The 2948-nt window shown below is 40.3% G+C and overlaps 1 long non-coding RNA gene across 1 annotated transcript; it reads right to left on the bottom strand.

Annotated features, from left to right (window-relative positions):
- Positions 1–356: 356 nt before the first annotated feature.
- On the bottom strand, positions 357–2649 carry LOC116061895. The gene is made up of 3 exons (XR_004107833.1): positions 2492–2649; positions 1396–1403; positions 357–387 (listed from the first exon to the last, which is right to left on the bottom strand). It is a non-coding gene; the product is annotated as an uncharacterized LOC116061895 (long non-coding RNA).
- Between the last annotated feature and the right edge of the window lie 299 nt (positions 2650–2948).

Genomic DNA, 2948 nt, shown 5'->3' with positions numbered 1-2948 from the left:
TCTCCCAATTTGGTGGCCAATTACACCCAACCTATTATCCAGTAGCAATGGACTACAGATAGAATGTAACCCTAACCCTAATCCTAACATAGGGCCTAATTTTAACAAAAATCTTAGTATTGTGGAAACATAGGGCCTAATTTTAACAAAAATCTTAGAAATGTGGAAACATAGGGCTGTGGGACCATAGGGCTGACCCCCAATACACAACCCTATATTTGACACGTATATAGCATTTAAAGAGATGAAGAGAAAAAGAAATGAATGCAGCTATGACATGGTTGAACAAAGAGCTGAAAGCCGGGAGCGTGCCTATGTTCCCACAGCCCTATGTTCCCACATTTCTAAGATATTTTTCCAAAATTAGGCCCTATGTTCCCACATTTCCTTTATCATAAATTTGCATCAGATTCTATCCCACTTTCTCCCAATTTGGTAGCTAATTACACCCAAACTATTATCCAGTAGCAATGGACTACAGATGGAATGTAGCCTAACCCTAACATAGGGCCTAATTTTAACAACATTCTTAGAAATGTGGAAACATAGGGCTATGTGACCATAGGGCTGACCCCCAATACCCAACCCTATATTTCACACGTATATAGGATTGAAAGAGATGAAGAGAAAAAGAAATGAATGCAGCTATGACATGGTTGAACAAAGAGCTGGAAGCCGGGAGCGTGCCTATGTTCCCACATTTCTAAGATGTTTTTTCAAAATTAGCCCCTATGTTCCAACATTTCCTCAATCATAAATTTGCATCAGATTCTATCCCCTTTTCTCCCAATGTGGTAGCTAATTACACCCAACCTATTATCCAGTAGCAATGGACTACAGATGGAATGTAGCCTAACCCTAATCCTAACATAGGGCCTAATTTTAACAAAAATCTTAGAAATGTGGGAACATAGGGCCTAATTTTAACAAAAATCTTAGAAATGTGGAAACATAGGGCCTAATTTTAACAACATTGTTAGAAATGTGGAAACATAGGGCCTAATTTTAACAACATTGTTAGGAATGTGGAAACATAGGGCCCAATTTTAACAGAAATCTTAGAAATGTGGGAACATAGGGCTGTGGGACTATAGGGCTGACCCCCAATACCCAACCCTATATTTCACATGTATATAGGATTTAAAGAGATGAAGAGAAAAAGAAATGAATGCAGCTATGACATGGTTGAACAAAGAGCTGAAAGCCGGGAGCGTGCCTATGTTCCCACATTTCTAAGATTTTTGTTAAAATTAGGCCCTATGTTCCCACATTTCCTTTTTAATCCCCCTTTCTCCCAATTTGGTAGCCAATTACACCCAACCTATTATCCAGTAGCAATGGACTACAGATGGAATGTAGCCTAACCCTAATCCTAACATAGGGCCTAATTTTTACAAAAAAAACTTAGTAATGTGGAAACATAGGGCCTAATTTTAACAAAAATCTTAGTAATGTGGAAACATAGGGCCTAATTTTAACAAAAATCTTAGAAATGTGGAAACACAGGGCCTAATTTTAACAACAATCTTAGTAATGTGGGAACATAGGGCTGTGGGACTATAGGGCTGACCCCCAATACCCAACCCTATATTTCACACGTATATAAGATTGCAAAAGAGGAATAGAAAAAGAAATAAATGCAGCTATGACATGGTTGAACAAAGAGCTGAAAGCTGCCAGAAGAAACCCAAAACGAGAAAGAACAGTGTTGCCAGTTAAACAGTTAAATGTGCAGTGCAGTGAAGCACATACTGAGTCTAATTAAAGTCAGGGATGTTCCTCGCTGTTTTAGTTTATTTGTCGAGTCCAACAACTTTCTCCAGACTCAATCATTGCTGCTGTTTAAGCGGACGCTGGACTTTAATCTTCTTTCAATTTGTTACTCCACCTGGAGAGGATTTCCTGCCAGCGTTGAGTGATAACAATGAAATTTAAGTTGAGCAAACAGGGTATGAATGTAAAGTGAGGCGGTTCAAAGGGACGGTGTTCTCCGTAGCGGCTTCATTCTGGGATGTCTCCTATGTTTCACATTAATCTCATGACAGTGTTTCCCAAGAACTCCTCTGAACAACCCACGAGGAGCAATCTAACACAACCCAGGAAATAAAAACATAGAGTAGAGGATGATAGATATGTCTGTGTTTTTCATTTCCTTTTGATTGTTGTTGTATCAGTGGCAAACAATGTAGACAGGTAATGAAGAATGTGATAAAATGCAATCAAAAGCAAGATTATTACTCTGCTGTGTCACTCAAATAAATGTAAATGTACATACTTATTTCTCTGGGTTTTAATAGCAGCGGAGATTAAATCGCCGGCGTGTATCTCGGCACAAATTCTCTGTAAATAATTCATCACTGTCAAACTGGAACAAGCTCCATCCTCCCACACAAACTGTCCATTTCCAGCTTAAAGATGATTCAATTACCGTTTATATAAAGTGAAAGGATTGGGAGCGTGCCTATATGTTCCCACAGCCCTAAGTTCCCACATTTCTAAGATTTTTATCAAAATTAGGCCTTATGTTTCCACATTTCCTTTTTCATAAATTTGTATCAGATTTGATCCCCCTTTCTCCCAATTTGGTAGCCAATTACACCCAACCTATTATCCAGTAGCAATGGACTACAGACGGAATGTAACCCTAACCCTAACATAGGGCCTAATTTTAAGAAAAATCTTAGAAATTTGGGAACATAGGGTTGTGGGAACATTGGGCTGTGGGAACATAGGGCTGTGGGAACATAGGGCTGTGGGACCATAGGGCTGTGGGAACATAGGGCTGTGGGACCATAGGGCTGTGGGACCATAGGGCTGTGGGAACATTGGGCTGTGGGACCATAGGGCTGTGGGACCATAGGGCTGTGGGAACATAGGGCTGTGGGAACATAGGGCTGTGGGAACATTGGGCTGTGGGACCATAGGGCTGTGGGACCATAGGGCTGTGG

Source organism: Sander lucioperca, chromosome 3, assembly GCF_008315115.2.
Source record: "Sander lucioperca isolate FBNREF2018 chromosome 3, SLUC_FBN_1.2, whole genome shotgun sequence".
NCBI classification, from domain to species: domain Eukaryota; kingdom Metazoa; phylum Chordata; class Actinopteri; order Perciformes; family Percidae; genus Sander; species Sander lucioperca.
This window is presented reverse-complemented; position numbering and strand designations above follow the sequence as displayed.